This window comes from Protopterus annectens, chromosome 3.part1, assembly GCF_019279795.1.
Source record: "Protopterus annectens isolate FY-2018-M chromosome 3.part1, PAN1.0, whole genome shotgun sequence".
NCBI classification, from domain to species: domain Eukaryota; kingdom Metazoa; phylum Chordata; order Ceratodontiformes; family Protopteridae; genus Protopterus; species Protopterus annectens.
In genome coordinates, this window is record NC_056732.1 from 1298381745 (window position 1) to 1298402290 (window position 20546).

The window sequence follows — 20546 nt, forward strand, 5'->3', positions numbered from 1 at the left end:
AATCTCAGAGAAGCTCAAGACCAGCCCATATCCCACAATCCTCCCTGCCATTACACAGATCTAGTTTGCTGCTGCAACATTTTTCTTCCTCAGGCACCCTTTGTGGCCTAACCCTTTTTCTTGGGTGTGTTTTTTTTTTTTGTGAGTGTTTTCTGTATATAACCTTTTTTCATATACATATATTGTTATAGGATTAGTAATTTTTTTCTATTATCATAGTTATTGTCTTTATTACTGTACTATGTCAGAAAAAGCTAAATCTGGCTTTAAAAGATGTCAGTGTGGGCAGAAAATGTCCATTACTGACAATCATGCTTCCTGTGTCTACTGTCTTGGCCCTCTCCATCTCCAAGAGGATTGCTCTATTTGCCATTCCTTTAGCGGGAGGATCATGACAGATAGACGCAGGAAGCTTATTGACAGAGGATTGTTGAAGCCTGCCTTTCAGGAGGCTTTGGACAAGTCGGTTCAGGCTTCTAAATCCTCGAAGGGGTCGAAGATGTCGGAGCCCATGTCATCGGCTCCGAGTTCATCTTCTCGGGTTCGTTCGCCGGTTCCACAGATCTCCGGGCCGAGCGTCGAACATTTATCTTTTCCCAAGCCCCAGATCGTGGAACTGGTGTCGGAACTGCCACCACCATCTATTCTTCGGTCGGTGCCATCTTCGGCTCCTTCGACCCGTTCTTCCAGACCCTTGTCTGACACACATGTGGATCGTGTCGTGCAGAAACTCGTGGAAAACACGGCCCTTTCCAGGTTAATTGCAGTTTCCTCCCAGTTGGTGTCGAAACTAGAAGGCTTTCCCATATCTCCAACGGGTCCTCCTTCAAGACCCATCCAGATCTCGGAGCCGGGAGAAGATGACCTGTTGATGGTGGAGCCCTCGGTGCCGAAACCGTCCATTGCATGATTGACACCTTTGACTTCGACTCCCTCTGAACCGTTAGGGGAGTCGCGGAGCCAACTGTCTTCGCTCGGTTCCAGGACAGAGAGTCGTACCGACCTGTCGGTGCTGACTCTCCCTCTCGGGGCCTCGGCACAGACTGGTTCGGCTCTGTTTTCGGGGTCGGAGCCCACGGCACCTGGTTCTGGGATGCTTCCGTGTTCTTCGGAACCAGGGGAGCCCTCGGCCATGGGTTCGGGGGCCTTTGACCTTATGAGGAAGGTATTGTCTGCACAGACAACCACATCATCAGGGGAATCTTCTCCTTCCCCAAAAGGGCCACTTTCTGTTTCTGCTCCCACGATCCATCCCAAGCGTCGAGCCCAATTGCCTCAGCCACCCCCGGAGGGTTCCCCCTGTTCCTTAGAGGCCTCACCAGAAGCCCCCTCTGATGAGGTTCCAAGGAAACGGTTGTGCTAGAGGAGGCACATAGATTCCCCACAGGAATCTCTAACATCTGACACCTACTTGGACGAGGCAGAAGGGTCCCCCAAATCACCCTCGGAGGATGTGTCATTTGCAGACATCCTGGAGATCTTGAAACAGAGGGGTGATTGGCAGTCCCTAGCCCCCTCTGAGGACGAGTCGGTGCTGCTGAAGGCTTTTGGGGCTCAACCTTTTACCTCCTGGGTGACCCCGCCCTTCGAAGAATTAATGGATTTGATTGCTCGAAGGGCGTGGGAGACACCTGACACAGTGGAACCAGTCCCTAGGAAACGAAACAAGTTCATCACTGCCCCCCAAGATAAATCTTATCTCACCAAGGGAGTCCCTGTCGACGCTATGGTGGTGGCGGCAGCCACGAAAAAGGAGATGTCTGAGTCTTCTTCATCTGTTCATCCTCCTAATAAGGATTCTAGGACTATGGACAGATATGGGAAGCGCATTTTTAGTTCAGCGACTTTTTCCATGCGTTCGCTAAACTACTTGACCCATTTCACACGTTTGCAGAGGGATCTCATCAAGGAGCTGACAGATACCCTCCAGGGTAACACAGATTCTGCTGTTTCAGAAAAGGTAACAGCACAACTTAACACCCTCACCTCCATAGTAAACTCATCCATGAGGCTCATCTCGTATGCAGCCGAGGGATCGAGTAGAGCTGCAGCTTCAGCGATTGCTCTTCGAAGACAATCATGGATGCGGCTGTGCTCCTTTGCGGAAGCCTTCGTCTTCCTTTGCCAGTGCCCCTTTTGATGGTGCCACACTTTTCGGGCCCAAGGTTAAGGAGACTCTTACTCGGTGCGAGCAAAAGGGAAAGACTCTGTCTGCTGTCGGGGTCTGTTTTTCCGCTCCTACTAGACCGTACCCCAAAGGGCAACGAGGCGGAAAAATGTGGTTCCGTAAGAATCTGGGATCTTTCCAGACCACACAGAGTGATACTCCCTCCAGAGGCAGAGGAGGGGGTAGAAGTGGAAGATGCCGCCCTGGTGGCAGAGGGGGTCCGCATAACCAAGGCGACAGGGATTCCTTCCCTGGGAAGCTTTTCCAGCACTCCTGAAGGGAGGCCCGGCTGTCCTGCTCTGGAGGCAGTCGGGGGTCGCGTAGCTTTATACCCACTGGCCTGGCTAAACATTACTTCAGATTCTTGGGTAAAAAGCATTATAACCAGAGGATACAAAATCCCCATCATTTCAACAGCACCTCTACAAAGAAAATTTCCAGACGTGCCACCCCGTCTGCGAAAGCTAGCAGCTGTAGAAATTTCAAAGCTGCTCGAAAACAGTCACCCAACCAGTCGCGGCGGACCAAAGAGAATTCGAAACTTACTCAAGGTTCTTTTTAGTTCCAAAAAAGACCGGGGACTTGAGACTGATCTTAGATCTCAGCCATCTCAACAACTTTGTGAAGAAGGAAAAGTTCCGGATGGTCACGCTTCAATCGATCCTTCCATTCTTACAGAAGGATGATTGGGTGTGCTCTATAGATCTCAAAGACGCGTACTACCACATCAAAATGGCCAGACCGTCCAGAGATCACCTGCGCTTCTGGCTGGGGGCCAGTCACTTTCAGTTTCCAGCTCTGCTCTTTGGACTCACCTCAGCCCCCAGGGTATTCACCAAATGCATGGCAGTAGTTACGGCTCACTTGAGACGACAAGGATTCCGGGTGTTTCCCTATCTGGACGACTGGCTCCTCACCGCCACCACCGAGCGTCGCCTAATGCAAGCCAGAGACTATACATTCGGCCTTTGTTCCCATTTAGGGATATCCATAAACTTCGAAAAGTCTTGCTCATCACCCTCACAGTGTATTTCCTTCATCGGAGCAGATCTAAATACACGATCGACACTACTGAAAATCCCCCCAGTAAGAGCTTCAACGCTCAAACAGCAGGTCCTACTTCTTCTAGTCAGCAAGAAAGCCCCAGCCAAACTGGTGTTAAAAGTGTTGGGACTGATGGCAGCCGCACTAGTTGCAGTCCCTATGGGAAGGTTACACATGATTCTTCAATGGCTGCTCTTTGTGCATTGGTCGTTCCAACACCTACCCCTAGCGCACGAGATCAGGATAACAGAATCTTGCAGACGGGACCCCTCATGGTGGGTGCGCGATTAGAACCTCACTGTGGGTCGTCCGTTCGTTCTACCCAGTTCTAACCACGGACGCTTCCCTGATAGGGTGGGGGGGCCTTTTTCAGGGAAGAACAGTCCAAGGAGAATGGTCCAGCACGGAGTACACTGTACATATAAATGTTCTGGAGTTGAGGGCGGTGTTCCTGGCGTTGCAACACTTCCAATCTCTCTTACCTCTAGGAACAGTAGCAGTTCAGACAGACAATATGTCTGTAGTCTGGTACATAAACAAACAAGGGGGAACCAGGTCTTACCCGTTATGCAGAGAGGCCATGAGAATTTGGCAATGGGCAGAGTCCACGGGTCGCTTTCTGATAGCAACGCACATCCCGGGGTCATCCAACGTCATTGCGGACAGGTTGAGCAGAGCCATCCTGTTACCTCACGAGTGGTCCCTCAATTCACAGACGGCGGAAAAGATCTTCCGCAAATGGGGCCAGCCTTGCTGCGATCTGTTTGCTTCCCCATTGAATGCAAAATGCAGAAGCTACTTTGCCCTTCTACCCCCTCCGGGGGATGTCCCCAGGGATGCACTGATACACGATTGGCCCCCGGGTCTCCTATATGCATTCCCACCGACTCCATTGATTCCCACATTTCTACAGAAAGCCAGGAGCCTGGAAAGGACTATAATACTCATAGCCCCATTCTGGCCTCGTCAAATATGGTTTCCCTTTCTTCAAGCTCATCAAATAGTGGAACCATGGATTCTGGACCCAGTGCCAGATCTGCTGACACATTCGTCGGGAGTTCCTCACCCGTCTCTACAGTCCCTCAAACTAGCAGCTTGGCTGCTCCGCTTCCCTGCCTAGCCGGGTCTCATCTACTCCTTCCGGCAGTTCAACACATCCTAGTTGCTTCTCATAAAGCTTCTACTACTAAGCTCTATACGAGTAAGTGGATACACTTTGTATATTGGGCATCTAGTCAAAACTTAGATCCCTTGGTAGCTCCTCTACATAAAATTTTAGAATTCTTATCCATCCTTTTTCACGAAGGAGCTTCTACTTCCACTCTGAGTACAGTTGGCGGCCATATCAAACTTCCATATTGGTGAGGGAGGTTCTCCCATTATGTCTCACAGAATTTGTAAAGCCTTTATGAAAGGAACCTTCCATCTTAGACCGCCTGTCAGAAAACCTTTCTTTCCATGGAGCCTGAATTTGCTGCTGTCGCATCTCATGTTGCCACCTTTTGAACCTGCTTCGTCATGCCTCCTAAAGTTCTTATCATGGAAGACGCTGTTTCTCGTCGCCGTGACCTCAGCTTGTAGAGTCTCAGAGCTGCAGGCATTATCGGTCAGACCGCCTTACCTGATATTCCATCCAGACAGGGTCTCTTTGCGTGGAAATCCATCTTTCCTTCCAAAAGTATGTTCAGTTACGAATATTAACCAGTCTATAGAACTTCCCTACCTTTTTCAAAAACCATACTAACAAACTGGAGTATATGTTGCACAAGTTAGATGTTCACAGGCAGTTAAGATTTTATTTAGACAGGACCAAAGCTTTCAGGAAAATGGATCAACTCTTTGTCGCTTTTGCAGACAATAAAAAGGGCATGACAATTACTAAACGTACACTATCTAAATGGCTTGCTGACTGTATAACATTTGTATACTCTAAATCAAACCAATCCTTACCAACCAAACCTAAGGCCCATTCTACCAGATCCGTTTCCACTTCTTTAGCTCATGCGGCTCGCTCGCCTTTGGACACTATTTGCGCAGCAGCCACGTGGTCTAAACCACATACTTTCATCACTCATTATAGAGTGGGCAAGGTCTCCAAAGATAGGACATCATTTGGTTCCACTGTGCTTAGGAACGTTCTTCCTTGAGTCACTCGGGGTCACGGAGCTAGGGACGCTACCCATGTGTAAGAACAAACCGCGAGATTGAACACTCTTACATAAAGAAGTTATGTCCTTACCATAATGTTTCATGTAGAGTGTTCATCTCGCCTTTGTTCTTACATTCCCCCCCCCCCCCCCCATGTATTTGGAAGAACTGGTAGGATTAGAGTCTGATTGACGTGTCTTGACCTATTGTGGGGTATATGCTGCAGTGTGTCATGGGATATATGCTTAGACCATTAGTTATTGCTATGGTGAGAGAGTGTCTCTGAATGGCTGAAGAGAATGTATGCTTCTAACACCGCAGGTGTTGGATCCTTTGGTCTGGTTTGTTTGCAAACTAGATCTGAGTAATGGCAGGGAGGATTGTGGGATATGGGCTGGTCTCGAGCTTCTCTGAGATTCAGAGCTTTGCAATTCGGCCGACTCTGAGCCGAGGATCGGCTCCGAACCCGTGTGTAAGAACAAAGGCGAGATGAACACTCTACATGGAACGTTATGGTAACGACATAACTTCTTTTTTATGTCCATGTTAATAGATTCCTGGCCTACCTGAATCTGTTAAAACACTTTATCGGCTTCCAAACCTATTGGTATTAATATGTTGGTGTCCAGTGTGTCTTTTTGAATCTCAGATGTTCAGTTAATATTGTCAAATGTTTGCCTACCTTTTATAAACCCATATTGATCCAAGTATGTTATTCTGTGCAGTGTTTTTAATCTGTAGACTTAGAATTTTGCAATACCATTCAGTCAGCACTGTCAGGCATTTATTTTTGCTTTAGAAAAAGAGGATTGTAAGATTTTTTTTTTTGTTTTAATTTAAAATTACTGTTTCTACTAGTATGTTGGTCATGTAGTGTTTTTTGTGTGTGTTAGACGGACTTGAAAATCAGATGTGATGAGAGGGATTCAGAAAATTGTGTGAAGGAGTAAATTTAAGCCTGAAAATAGGGACATGGATTTTAAAAATGTGCACATCGTAAATTGGGGCTGGGAAATAGGAGGGTTCTTCCAAAATAGAGGCATTTGAAAGGTCTGCAGGTAGTAATTACCAGTACTGCTTCTTTCCATGTTTAAGAACATCCCCTACCAGAAAAAAGTATTGACGTAATTACTAGATTTTATCTTCTGCTCCTTCTTTGGAATTCCATCACTATCAATGATCTTTTCTGTATTGTGGTTTCTTATTGCTTCCTTAATGTATTTGTACTTTATTTTTGATGATATTCATGTTTCTACACAATTGTCTCAAATATGTTGCCATTTCCTGTGTGTTGCTCTCAACCTTTGCATCTTGTAATAGTGCACTCTAGTACTCTACCATTATATTTATAATTTCCTGGGTTGCCGTCATCTACCCTGCTGTTCTTGTAATCCTGAACTTATTATTTCAACGTTTTTTTGTCATAGACTTTGATACAACAATTTTGGTTGCTCATAGGTTATTAAAACCATTGCTACATGTTCATTTGTATTTTCCAAGTACACTTCCAAAAACACTCCAGCTTCCTTCAGTTCATTTTCCATATGTTGTGTTGCACTTCATTTTTGGCTTCTGTAAATCCCTTGCTGCTTTTAATTTTAAGCCTTCTAGGTACTTGCTGTGAATATTATACTCCTAATCTGTTTTTTTTTTTCATTGTAACCACATTTCTGGTCTTCAGTTTACAATTCTCCTGATTCTTTGCAAGCACATTATTGTTTCATTCCGTATCTAGTAATAATTCAATTAAACTTGATCTACACAGTCATTAAGTAGTTTTCTTTACAGGAGAAATAAATGCCAGCAGTTCGCTTATAAAGCTTAATTTTAGGTGCATGGTGTATGGCACTTGTCACAAGATGTTTATGTTACAGTGTTATTTTGATGGATAACATCAATGTAATCTTGCCCAAGAATCACATTTCACTGAAAATGTGTATATTCAGTTTTATTCTGTTATTGTCATTATATCCAGAAGACCAGAAATATGCGTATATTTCTCAAAGTATTTGCCCTCATCCGGTATTTTGTGGTGTCTTGGCCCTCCAGAGATATCTTCCTTTTTTTCTCCTGCTACAACTTCTCCTATAATCTTTTGTATGTTATCTTGGTGCTTTTAGTGGAATATATAGTGCAGCTTCACTGCCACCAACCTTCCATCTCGGTCTTCCTTTCTTTTGTTTTTTTTTAGGTGCATTTCCTGTAACATTATCTGTGTTACTATTGAAAATAGACGTCATTTTGTTCGGATGATTCTTCCTGTCAGGCCGTTAACATTTCAAACCAATAAGTCAAACTGTGCCGTAGTAAAACTCTTATTGTGTTCCGGTTAAGTTACATTCCTTGTCTTTCTCTTACAAAAACTTGCCCTTTAGTTCTATCATTTTGTTTCATTCTGTATACTTCAAGGTGTTCCATCTGAAAATGCTCTTATTTTAGAATATGCAGTTCTCTCCTTAGCCAAGAAGTGGCATATTAACTACGCACATATTTCTGCAGTGCAGTAGAGCTAATGCACTGTAGAAAAAAATAAAGAACGCTTCTTCCATTCTGTTATCACCTTGTGTTGCCTTTTGGCTAGAGAAAAATTGTTATAACTCACTACTATTGGTTCTCCTTACCTGCAGCATTTTTTTCTGAATCTGATCTGATCGCTATTCTTCTCTCACTAGATAGCTAGGCTGTCTGTATTATTTTATATTCTTTTCTGCACGTTAAATTACATACACCCACCCCTCTGCTTAGGCATTGTTAGAATTCTAAAAAGTAAGAGAAAAATATTAGCTCTCATTTGGGATATGAACCCAAGGCTTTTTTGCAGCCAGTGCACATTTCTTTTTTTTTTTTTTTTTTCATAATAAATTTTTATTGAAATATATTTTCCAAAAACATTACAAAAATACAATAAACATCACACACATAATACACTATAACTACTACAAACCATTTATACAATATCTACATGAAATGCTTCCTATATTTAATATATTCCTAAAATCAGTATCATGCTAATATAATATTGAAGACCTTTTCCCATATTTTCGGGTTATTAATATTCTTATATCTTTCTTTCTTTGGATGTTTTAAATGGTTCATAGCTTCATAGATTAGTACTAAGCTAACTGCCCTTGGGAGCCATTTTAAGCCTAGCCAATTATCCCTTGTGAGACTCAAACCCTGCACCTTGTGTTTGTAAGCAAACACCTTAACCATTAGGCCACCCTCCTTGGTATAGTTATTTTGAGAAAATCAAACTGCTGTGAAGGCACAGCAACTCACAACTCTGGGAGGAAGGCAAATTGTTTTCTGTTGGAACTGGAACCATGTAAATCTGAAGACCAAGAATCTCTGATAACAGATGTTTTTTGCCAAACATTTTAAAAATATATTTCTTTGTTTACCAGGAAAATCCGACAAGATAACCTTTTTTCAGAGGTGACTTTGGGAGAAAAGCTCAACATTTTAATCCCAGTTTTGGCACTGTATATAAAATACAGATCTGAAGTAGTTTACTTTATTTGGTCTTCAACCTGTGGGTATTAAGATCCGGATCGTATCTGAGACGGCAGCTTCACCAGCATCTGATCCGAGCTCCAAGCTCCTCCCTTTACCCATAATACCCCCTCCATCTCCTTCCTTCCCTCAGATCTCGTTTGCCATGGCTTAGCCTAGCATCGTGGTCTTGGAGCTCCAGGCTCACCACGAGTGTCTATAAAGTATTTTTGGGGGTGAGTGAGTCTTTTTTCTAATAGGTCAGATTTTCCCTTCTTTCCTTCCCTATCTCTTTGTGCATTGCGTTTCATAGTCTAATAGCCTGTGTGTGCGTGGTTGGGTCGAGTAAAGACCTTTCATTTCTCTTTTTTTCTAGCATGGCGGAGCAGGCTGAACCTATGTTTAGGAAGTCCAGAGAGTGTGGCCACAAGCTGTCCCAGCCGATGGCCCCATACTGTGCGTTGTGTGCTTAGGGGCCTCTCACCTGTCTACTGATTGCCTGATTTGTGCGGGCTTTAATCCTAGGGCGTTGAAAGACTGCAAGGCCAAACTTATTATGAAAGGGCTTCTTTCTGCTTTGAGGGTGACTGCCCTCACGACTACTTCAGTCACGGCTATGACTGTCTCTACCCCTTCTTCCTCCTCCCAGGCTGGGACTCGCCCTCCTGACAAAGAGGCCTGTGGAAGGTGACTGTTCTAAACAGGACCAGGACAAGGTGAGGAAGAGATTCCCAGACTAATCGGGTCCGTCGTGTCGTCCTCAAACACTGCAGGCTACTTCTAGGCACAGCACTCCTCTGCTGTGATCACCTAGATTTTCAGAGGAGCCTAGACCACCTTTTAGGGCTTCTGTGCACAGACACACAGACATTCCAGGTTAGCGTCAGTGGCCTCATCGTCGCACTCCACCGAAGATGGACAAAATGATGCAAACATTCATTCACACCCAGATGGAAGTCTTGCCAGCCCTCTCTACCTCTGGAGCAGGAAATCTGCGTCCCTTTTTCACTCCAGTAACTCCTTCTCCAATCCGTCCTCCGGTGTCTGAGTTCTTGGATCTGAGAGGTCTCTGAGTCGGGGGGGTGGCGCCAATGGTACCTTGTACCTTGACGCCGGCCATTACCTTGAGCACATCTGATCCGACTAGTTCGGACCCGAGCAGCTGTTGGAACCGTAGTCTGGGCATCTGATCTGAGGTGGGGTTTCCATCGGCTCTAACCGTGTTGCGTTAGGGCCCTCCCCTTGGCATCTCGGCGCCTGCATGCTCTGCTCAGATTCCCCCGTCTGATCTGAGGAGAGCTGCTTCTTTACTGGTGTCCCAGGAGGCTCAGTCTCCTTCGACATTCGATGTGGTGGAAAGGGTACACTCGTGGGTCGAGGCCCCTATTTCCTCGGATTCTGCCCTGACTTCCTTGGTTCTGGAAGCAAATTCGGCCATTTTGTCCACTCAGGGACAGCCCGTGCCTGATGTGCCCCAGGCTGTTCTCCTTGCAGAACAGCAGGCAGTTTGCGAGTCCGCTCCAGAGAGTCCCACTGAGGAGGCTTCTCGCAAATGGGTGTGCAGAAGGAGGCACCTGGATTCCTCCCCAGAGTCCCTCACCGAGGACATCGATTTGGAGGAAGGCCTCCCCAGATCATCCCCTGATGATGTCTCCTTTGGAGACATCATGGAACTCCTGCGCCAACGGGCAAAGAGCTAGCTGAGTTGCCCCTGGAGTCCATGTCACTGGAGGATAAGCACACATTTTCCGTGTGGATGACCACTGTAAAAGCGGGATGTAACATGTCCAGGTGCCTCCTTTCACACGCCACCGAAGGAGCAGCAAAGGCGGCTGGGTCTGGCGTTGCCATGAGGCAGCACACTTGGCTCAGGTTGTCAGTTCACAGAATCCTTTAAGGCGTCATTTGTGAATGCCCCTTATGATGGTTTTTCTTTGTTCAGGAAGACCATTCATGAGACATTGGTCCTGAGTGAAAGGACAGGAAGACACTGCTGTCGGGATCTGCTTCTCTACCCCTCAAAGATCCTTCTCTGGGAATGAGCGAAGGCAAAAAAAGATGTGGTTCCGAAAGTCTTAGTATTCCCGGGACATTCAGGACTCGTATTCCCCCAGAGGCAGAGGGGGTCTGAGGAACGTGAGGTCTCGAGAACCATTCTCAGACAGACCCACTCTGCAGCCCTGAGGGGCTGTCCGACTGCTCTGCTCTGGAGGCAGTCGGGGGTCGTCTTTCGGTGCACCTAACTGCATGCGCTTTCATGTCAGCAGACTGTTGGGTGCTTCAGATCATATCCAGAGGCTATTCTATCCACTTTGTATCTCCTCTTCCCCCAGAAGACCTCCCAGGTGTACCACCCACGCAAAGGGAGGAATCAGCACTGGAAATAAACAAGCTGCTAAAGAAGAAAGTCATTCAACCAATCCCCCAAGATCAGTCCTGATGGGGCATCTATTCCAGGTTCTTTTTGGTGCCAAAAAAAGATGGGGGACCTAAGACCTATTCTGGATATTTCCACCCTCAACCTGTCAGTTGCCAAAAGTTCCGGGTTGTCACATTGCAATCCATCCTGCCTTACCTGCAGGAGAAAGACTGGATGTGCTCAATAGATCTCCAGGACGCATACTACCATGTAAAGATTCACAGACACTCCAGGAGGTTCCTCTGCTTCCGGCTAGAAGCCAATCATTATCAGTTTCGAGCCCTACCCTTTGGTCTCACCACAGCCCCAGGGTGTTCACCAAGGTTTCATAGTTTCATAGTATAGTACTAGGCTATCTGCCCTGGGGCATTTGTAAGCCTAGCCATAGTGATGTGGCTTTTGCCACCCCATGAAATGGTACAAAAATGTACAGAATAAATCTAGAATACTGTGCCTCTGTCTAGTAGTGACACAATGAAGGTCCCCTTATATAATAGAATTAGTTTACTGTGCCCCTGTCTAGCAGTGACACAGATGTGACCCCCTGGGGTAAACTTTCGATCTCCCATCCACTCATCAAGATCTCTCTTGACGAGAGTCAGTGAGGGGCTCTGCCTAATACGAACTGGGATCCTGTTCCAAAGCATGGGAAGCCTCTGGGATATGAATCTGTCCCTCCAGCATGTCCTATTCATACTTGTGCCGAGGTTTAAGTCTTTAGCTCTCGTGGTCCTGATGGATTTGGATTTTTTGAGGTGGAGCATGTCCATCAAATCCTGATTGGACATGGCCTTGTACATCAGGCAGAGATCACCTCTGAGCAGGCGGTATGCTACTGAATAGAGCTGAAGTTTCTTTAGTCTGGCGGAATAAGACATATGTTGGAGACCCTTGATCCTTTTGGTGAGGTACTTTTGTGGTCTCTCCAGCTGTTGCAAGTGCCGGGTGAGGTACATACCAAATGGGGCATTGTACTCAATCATGGGTCTGATGAGGGAGGAATATAGGGGTACAATGACATCCTTGGATCTGGATGTGAATCCCTTCATGATGAGGTGTGCAAGGTAGAATGTTTTTCTAACCACTTTGGCAACATGGGTGTCAAATGAGAGGTCGCTGTCTACTTAGGTCCCTAGGTCTCTGATTACTTTTTCCGTACTCAGTGGGTTTCTGTCTATGTGATAATTTGTGGGTACTTTGTTTTTTCCAAAAGGGATGACCATACATTTTTTGGCATTTAGTTTAAGGCCGTGACTACGGCACCAGTTGTCCGTTTCAGTGAGGCCTTTTTGTAGGATGTGTGTGTCTGCTGGTGTATCGACTATGGCACCTAGTTTGCAGTCATCTGCGAACTTTGTCAGCCACAGCCCTCCCATGTTTGCTTTAACATCTGAGAAATAAATGCCGAACAAGAGGGGTCTCAGGACAGATCCCTGTGGGACACCACTTGTGACTGGCTTTGAGTCTGACATTGCTCCAGCGATTTTAACTTTATGGGTTCTGTCCTTTAGCCAGTTTGCAACCCATCTAGTGACATAAGGGTTTACTTTTAAGCTGTTTAGCTTATCTATGATGCCTGAGTGGGGTATTGCGTCGAAGGCCTTAGCCAAGTCCAGGTATGGCTGTATGGACTGCTTTGCCCTCATCAATGGCTCTAGTGACTGTCTCGAAAAAGTCAACCAGGTTTAAAAGGCAGGATCTGCCCTTCAAAAAGCCGAACTGGGTGGGGTCAAGTGTCTGTAGGTCCCCTATGTCTCTGTTTATGAGTTCCATAATGATTCTTTCCATAGCTTTGCATACCAGGCAAGTTAAGCTTATGGGGCGGTAGTTTCCAGGGTCTGTAGAGGCACCCCCCCCTTCTGGAGTGGGACCACTGTTGCTGTACGCCAGTGTACAGGTACATATCCCTAAGTAAGGCTAAGGTTAAGTAGCATTTTTATGTGTGGGTTTAGCTCCTCTTGGAGTTCACATAACACGCACCCCGGGATACCATCAGGTCCCATTGATGCTGTGTTTTTTGCTTTGTTTAGGGCGGTTCTCACTTGGACATCTGAGATGACGGGGAGATTACATTTAGCTGGGATAAGTATTTCTTCTTTTGGGGGTGAAGGAGGCGAGAAATTTGCACTGAACCTGTCAGCCAGAATGTTAGCAATATCTGTGGGTTCAGTGTATTTTTTGTTGTTGTGTACCAACTCTGAGCATATCTGAGGGTTTCCGCCTAGGTTTCTAACATAGCTGAAGACTGCTTTGTGGTTATCTTTAGTGTCCTTAGCGATTTTTCTATCAAAGTTTGCCTTGGATGTTTTTATGAGAGAACGTAGTTTTCTGCTAATGTTGATCAGAGACGTCTTCCCTTCGTGGGATTTCGCTCTGACGTGCAGTAGCTTCCTTCTTTTGTTATACAATTTGTTTATGGCTGAGGACACTCTGTAAACCCACGTGGAGCTTGTCTGAGCAGTATAGCCAGAAAAAATGCCCAGAGGCGGATTTTAAACAGTGAACTACAAAAGAGCTAGGAATGGTCCCAAACAACCAATTACTACAGCTTCTTGTACTGAGGTCACTTCCCCCAAGGACAGGTAGGCTGCTCAAGGCTCCCCACTCCCACTGGTGAGCAAAGAAACTTCCTTCTATCCAAGTAAGGTAATGGACAACACAGGAACTACACCACAGCCCAGAATACAGCAATGCCTGTAAACTGGTCTAAACTAGTAGAGGAAGGCGGGAAACAAGGATTATTTTTTTGTTTTTTGGTAGAAACACACAGAAAATGCAGAGACAGTGATAAATTAGTTACACAGGCTAGCACACTTTAGTGGGCAGCCTCCACAGTTAAATTAAACAAACAAACAAGCAAACTTTCGATCAAATTAGACTAAAATGTAACTTTAAGTGCAGATTTTAAAATAATGCAGCAATCAGATAAAAAACAGTTCAGGCTAGTTCAAGGTAAGCTACAGAAGCTATTTCAAGTGAAAAAAAGCAAAGATACTTAAATCCAGAAGGTAGTCACTTTTTTGAGTTCCTTGCTGCTAGGACCACTCTGTAAACCCACGTGGAGCTTGTCTGAGCAGTGTTGTAGCGGCTCACCTGAGGCTTCAGGGAATACAGGTCTTTCCATACCTGGACAATTGGCTCCTTGTTGCTCCCACCAAGCGTCTACTTTGTCAAGCCAGAGACTACTTTTTGAAGCTGTTGGGTCATCTGGAAATGGGTGGTAATCGCTGTCATCACAGCCAAGTCTTGTCTGAACCCAGTCCAAGTTCTAGAGTACATTGGAGCAAGGATAGACACTTTGCAAATGAAGGTTTTTTTAACTCCGGAAATAATTTGACGCTTAAGACTCCATGTGTCCTCGATCATTCAGTCACACCTTCCCTCAGCAGAGATGGTACTACAAGCTCTTGGTTCCATGGCAGCCACCAATACTCTTATTCCTTATGCTTGTCTACATATGCAGGTATAACAGTGGACATTAGTCCAATGGTCATGGCTAGCTCTACTGTTGACTTATTCAATATGCATCAGCAGCACTGGTAGGGAGTCCCTCCTCTGGTGGATGCACTCCTCTGAACTGACAGAGGGATGCGCATTTATTGCAGCCCCTCCCCAAGCCACGGTGACCACGGATGCCACCCAACTAGGGTGGGGGGGCATTGCTCGGGAGGGACAGTCCAAGGCACGTGGTCCCCGAACAAGACCAGTTGCATATCAGTGTTCTGGAGATGAGGGCGGTCCTTTTGACGTTGCAGGCATTTCATGGCTTTCTCCCTCTGGGAACTGTTGCAGTTCACTCCAACACGTTAGTGGTCTGGTACGTCAAGCAGGAAGGGACCAGATCTTACCCCCTCTGTCGCGAGCCCATGAGAGTGTGGGAATGGGCAATTTCCACCACCCGGTTTCTGGTAGCAATGCACATTCTGGGAGGGTCTAAATTACTGGCAGACAAACTGAGCAGAACTATTCTGATGCCTTACGAGCGGTCTCTGAATCCTTCAGTAGCAAAACAGATCTTCCTCAAGTGGGGTTGGCCTTGCTGTGATCTCTTTGCATCCCCTTCCAACATGAAGTGCAGTGAGGTCTTTGCTCTGAACCGCCCCCAGTGGAGTCCCCCAGAGATGCGCTGGTCCATGCTTGGCCTCCCGGTCTTCTGTATGCTTACCCTCCGTTACCTCCTCTTTTGAAATTCCTCCACAAGGCTCACAGGCTAGGGAGCAAAGTGATCCTCATTGCCCCATTTTGGCCTCGCTAGGTATGGTTTCCCTTCCTCTGGTCTCATCTGCTAGCTCCTCCATGGATCTTGGATCTGATTCCGGATCTCATCTCTCACCCCTCGGTGGTTCTTCATCCAAACCTGGACAGTTTGAAGTTCACTGCTTGGCTGCTCCAGTTCCCTTGATAGCTAGGACTCCCAGTTTATCCTCTACAGTCAAGGCTATTCTGGTAGCAGCTTACAAATAGTCTGCCAGGAAGCTTTACCCTGTAAATGAAAGCATTTCTTCATCTGGACTTCTCAAAGGGATCTGAACCCTTTCACAGCTCCTGTCCCATCGGTGTTGGAATTCTTGGCATGCATATTCCATCAAGGTGCTAGATATTCTACTGTGAAAGTTCAACTGGCTGCCATTTCCAACTTCCATATTGGGGAGAACGTGGTTTCGTTGGTATTCTCTAGAATTTTTGTAAAACTTTAAGGTACCTTTCTTTTAAAACCCCCAGTGAAGGATCCTATTCCTCCTTGGGACTTGACTTTGGTTTTACACGCTCTGCTTCCTGCACCCGTTGAGCTGGCTGCATCAGTAGACGTAACATTTTTATCTTGGAAAACGGCCTTACCTAGTAGCTATCACCTTGGCTAGGAGGGTTTCCGATCTTCAAGGGTTGTCTATCAAAACTCCATATATGGTTTTCCATAAGGATAGGTTGTCTCTCTGTACCAATCCATCCTTTTTTCCCCAAAGTGGCTCCTGAGACTAATATTAACCAGACGATTAACTTACCTATGTTCTTCCCAAATTTTCAGAACAGGAGTTGAATATAAATTGCACTTGTTAGACGTACATAGACAACTGAGGATGTTATGTAGTCCAATCTCGCCTTCATTCTTTTGGGTTCGGAGCCACACTCTAGCTCAAAGTCTTCAATTGGCTCGTGGCTGAGGTATCCCATCATGAAGCAGGTCTATTCCCCAGATATCGTTTGCTGCTCGTTAAGCTCAGACGTGATCTCGCTTTTGGCGGTGGCTGAGTATATTGTTTATAAAAGTTTTATAAACTGTCGACTTGTTGCTCGAAAAAGCTATTTTCATAGCAGCGTTTGTGGTAATGGTGTTTTTACTGCCTGTATTTGTTTCTCTGGCTGTTTTTTGTGCCCTTGTCTGGCTGTTTGGGTATCCCGTTTGTTTTCTTTCCCCATGGGCTAGGCCCATTTACATTAGAGGGCCTAGTCCTCCCCATTGTTTTTGTGTGGTCTTTGGTTTGGTGCTCCATTATGTTAGCGTTTAGTGTTGTGTCTGGCTAGTGGTGCTTTCCCGCCTTTGTTTCCCTGGGCTAGGCCCGTTTGAGTTAGAGGACCTAGTCCTCGCTGTTGTTTTCCCTCTGGTTTCTGGGCTGTTTGAGTTAGAGGCTCTGTTTCTTGTTAGTTGGGTCTAGTGTTTGTACATATTTTGTTCCTTTCAGCATGTCCAAGGATCCTAAGGAACACAGACCTTTGGGCTTTTAAAAAGTGTGTTGAATGCAGCAATCAAATGTCTTTAACTGATGGGCACTCTGTGTGCGTGTACTGCTTGGGGGCTATTCACCTCCAAGAGTCCTGCTTGTTTTGTCATTCCTTCAGTCCCCGTGTGCTATAGGAGAAGAAGAACAAGCTCATTTTTGAAAGGACTGCTTAAACACTCATTCGAGGAAGACTTGGCTAAGTCTTCCAGTGCATTATCCTCTCCAGCTAAAAAGGAATAAAATACTTCCAAGAAGCACTCTCTGGCTCCGTTTGTTTCTTCGGAGCCGCCAGAGAAAGTTGCTAGAACAGCTTATCCTTATTCGGTTCCATTGCCCTCTGTGCCGAAAGAAGGTAGTCTATTGACTAAGTCCGTATCAGCTCCCAGCCTTCCGGAGCCGGTCTCCAGTTTTTCGACCGGGTTCTCCTTCACACAAGTCCCCTTCTGTAGAGAGATCCAGATCTCTTACTTTATCTTCCAGGTCCCTTTCCAATGAGGACGTTGATAGGGTGGTGAAGAAACTGCTTCAGTCATCAGTGGTGGCTAAACTGATTTCGGCTCCGACCCAGTCGGCTCCGGAGCTTATGCCCTCTTCATCCTTTATTGTTCCTCCTCCAAGCCTTTCTCGACCTTCGGAGCCATAGTTGTCAGTGCCATTGGGTGCCGTTAGGTCGGTTCCAGTAGCCTCGCTTGGCCTTTCGGTTCTGATTTTCGCTCCGACCCCGTGTGCTCCACATGGTTGAGGGTTCACGGTTCTCCGGTCGGACCTGAGGGGGAGATCTCGGATCGATCTTTATCTGTTCCGAGCCTTCCTCTCGGTGCTTTGGCCTGGGTGAGCTTGGACCCGACATCACCTTCGGACCTCATCTCCTCTGCGCCGAGGGCTACTATTGTTTCATCTTCAGTTAGTTGGCCTTCGGGGGGGGGGGTCAGCCTTCGAGGTTATGAGGAATATGCTGGCCATCAGCTGCATCCTACGGCACCGATAGTCTGCCCCCTCCAGCACCGGTGTCAGTTTCGGATCACACTCTCTCCATGGGCAGCGGAGACCCTAAGCCTCAGGATTCCTCCATGAGTGGTCCCCAACTTTCTGACGTCTCCCCAGCGTTTTTGTCTGAGGAGCCTGCCAGAAAGAGATTGTGTAAGAGGAAACACATTGACTCCCCGGATGAGTCTCTCACGTCAGGTACCGACCTCGAGGAGTCAGAGGGGTCCCCCAAGATGTTTTATGAAGTTATCTTTTTCAGATATCGTGGAGATCCTGAAACAGAGAGGTGGCTGGCCATCCAAATCCCCTTCTGATGAGGAGTCTGTGTTTCTGAAGGCTTTCGGGTCTCAACCCTACGCCTCTTGGGTTTCTCCCTCTTTTGATGAGCTATTAGATCTTGGCTGTCGAAAGGTGTGTGATGCTCCTGACACTGTGGAATCGGTCCCAAGTAGACCCAATAAGTTTTTTGTCTGTCCCCTCTGACAAGGAGTATCTATCTAAAGGTGTTCCAGTAGATGCCATGGTGGTGACAGCGGCCACCAAGAAGGAACTTGCTGAAACTTAGTCTACCGTCCATCCGCCTAACAAGGAGTCCTGGGCTATGGACAGATATGGGAAGTGTGTGTTTACCTCAGCGGCCTTTACACTACGGTCGCTGAGCTACTTGACACATTTTACGAGGTTCCAGAGTGATCTCCTAAAAGGGCTAGGAGATTCTCTACAGGTTAACATTTCTGGTGCAGTGGCACAGAAGGTCAGTGCACAGATGTCTACCATAAATTCCCTTACCAACTCCTCCATGAGGCTGACCTCATATGCAGCCGACAGAGCGAGTAGGGCTGCAGGTTCCGGAGTCTGTCTTAGGAGACGGTCCTGGATGCGCCTGTGCAATTTCTCAGAGGCCTTCAAGTTTATGTTCACCAATGCCCCATTTGATGGTTCATCATTGTTCGGAACCAAGGTGAAGGACGCTTTCTCTAGGTGCGAGCATTAAAGAAAAATCCTGTCTGCCATGGGAGTTTTTCCATACCTTCTAGACCTTACCCCAAGGGCCAGAAGGGTGGGAAAATGTGGTTCAGGAAGTCGCAGAGGTTTTTTCAGGGCGCACAAAGTGATTACCCTCTGGAGGCAGGGGAGGGGTGGAAATTCAGGTAGACGCTGCCCTAGAGGCAGAGGATGCCCACATAACCAGGGGGACTGTGATTCCTTTCGTGGTTCTCCCTACCAGCACTCCTGAAGGGAGTCCCGACTGTGCGTCTCTGGAGCCAGTCGGGGGTCGCATTTCTTTATACCCAGAAGCCTCGCAAGAAGTCACCCAAGACGAGTTGGTATTAATGATAATTTCCAGAGGTTATCATATCCCCTTCTCTTCTCCTCCCCCACCATCCAAGAGAATCCCAGACGTTCCACCCAGTCACAGGGATTCCGCAACTTTAGAAATAAAAATGCTGCTTTCAAAGGGAGCCATCCAGCCTGTCCCCGCAGACCAAGTAGGATAAGGGACTTAACTCCAGATTCTTTTTGGTGCCGAAAAGAACAGGAGACCTGAGACCCATCTTGGATCTCAGCCGACTGAACCTTCATGTACAAAAGTCCAACTTCTGCATGGTCACCTTACAGTCAGTACTCCCTCTGTTAGGGAAAGGTGTGGATGTGCTCCATCGACCTCAAAGATGCTTACTACCATATCAAGATGGACAGGGCATCAAGAAACATTTATGCTTCCGGCTGGGAGCCAGTCATTTTCAGTTTTGCGCTGTGCCCTTTGGTCTCACCACAGCCCCCAGGGTGTTCACCAAATGCATGTCAGGGATTCCAAGTGTTTATTTACCTGGATGACTGGCTTTTTTCTGCCACCACCAGACATCTACTGTTACAGACCAGGGATGCCACCATTGCACTGTGCCAATGGTTAGGAATTACTGTGAATTGGAAAAAATCTGCCTTGTTGCCCTCGCAGCGTGTCACTTTTATCAGCGCCAAACTAGATACGGTGCTCATGAGGGCCTTCTTACCAGAAGAGAGTATTCAGGCTCTACAGCAGCAGGTCTATGCCTTAACTACCATTGAAGAAGGTCAGGGCAAAAGTGGTCCTCAAGTTGTTAGGGACCATAGCGGCCACGATCCTGCGAGTTCCCCTTGCCAGACTACACATGAGGGTTCTTCAGTGGCTGCTTTTCGCCCAATGGTCACTGCAGCATCTCCTACTCTCCCATTTTTTCTGATTATGGCCACGTGCAAGCGGGATCTATGCTGGTGGCTTCAGGCCAGCAATCTTAACGTGGGCAAACCCGTTGTCCCATCTTCCCCAATTACCACGGTTGCCTCCCAGATCGGGTGGGGGGGCATTATCTTGGCAGGACTGTCCAAGGCACGTGGCAGGATCACGAGACCCATTTGCATATCAATATATTGGAGATGAGAGCAGTGTTATTAGCGTTGCAAGCACTTCAGAGCTCTCTCCCTCTAGGGACAGTTGCAGTTCACTCAGACAACATGTCGGTGGTGTGGTACCTGAACAAACTGGGAGGAACCAAATCATACCCCCTTTGTAGAGAGGTACTTGGAG

General features: G+C 46.7%; 1 protein-coding gene across 1 annotated transcript in view; it reads left to right on the forward strand.

The window, feature by feature from the left end:
- The window catches only part of LOC122798423 (RNA-binding protein 12B-like), a 225671-nt gene that overhangs the window by 155827 nt on the left and 49298 nt on the right, over positions 1-20546 (forward strand). The gene's annotated exons all lie outside the window — the stretch shown is intronic.